Genomic DNA, 1,085 nt, shown 5'->3' on the forward strand with positions numbered 1-1,085 from the left:
GTTGACTCATTGGGAAAGACTCTGATGCTGGGAGGGATTGGGGGCAGGAGGAGAAGGGGACGACAAAGGATGAGATGGCTGGATGGCATCACTGACTTGATGGACGTGAGTCTGAGTGAACTCCGGGAGTTGGTGATGGACAGGGAGGCCTGGCATGCTGCGATTCATGGGGTCACAAAGAGTCGGACACGACTGAGCGACTGATCTGATCTGATCTGTGGTAATCAACAAAGCAAAAATCTAGAGTAGATTCATGAAAGATTTTTAAAAAGGATAATAGCATACCATCATGGAAAACCACTTTACAAAGATGAAAATGAATGAAAAAGAAACAGAAGGAAAAAAAAACAGAAGCAGAGGGAAAAGAAACAATGGAAATAAAAACCACCAGAAAACAGTAACATAGAAAGTCCTTACATATGTGTTCATCAATTAAAAGGAGTGGCTGGATTGATTAAAAAACAAGATCCATCCCCGCCCCCAACAAAAACCAAAACAAAACAAAAAACAAGACCCAACTATATGCTTCCTTCAAGAGAAGGAAGTTCCTTCACTTCAACTTTAAAGACACACAGACCCAAAATAAAGGGATGGAAGAAGATATTCCAATACAGGTGGAAACCACAAAAACTGGGATAGCAAACTTATATCAGGCAAAATAGACCTTAAGCCAAAACCAATAAAAAGCGAAGAGAGTCATTATGTAATAATAAAAGGAGTCAATAAGCAGGAAGATATAACAATCATACAGATGGGGATATGCACTCAACATGGGAGCATCTAAATATATGACTAAGTGGGATTTATCCTTGGGCTACAAGAATGGTTCAACATATGCAAGTTAATAAATGTTATCCACCATATTAATAGAATTGAAAAAAAATCCCACAATCATCTCAATAGGTACAGAAAAAAAGCATATAACAAAATGCAGCATCCCTTCGTGATAAAAACTTGCAACAGATTAAATACAGAAGAAACATACCTCAACATAAAAAAAGCCATATGTGACAAGCTCACAGCAAACCTACTCAAGAGTAAAAAATTGAAAGTCGTCCTCTGAGATTAGGAACAAGACAATTGTT

The sequence above is a fragment of the Bos mutus genome, chromosome 14 (assembly GCF_027580195.1).
Source record: "Bos mutus isolate GX-2022 chromosome 14, NWIPB_WYAK_1.1, whole genome shotgun sequence".
NCBI classification, from domain to species: Eukaryota; Metazoa; Chordata; class Mammalia; order Artiodactyla; family Bovidae; genus Bos; species Bos mutus.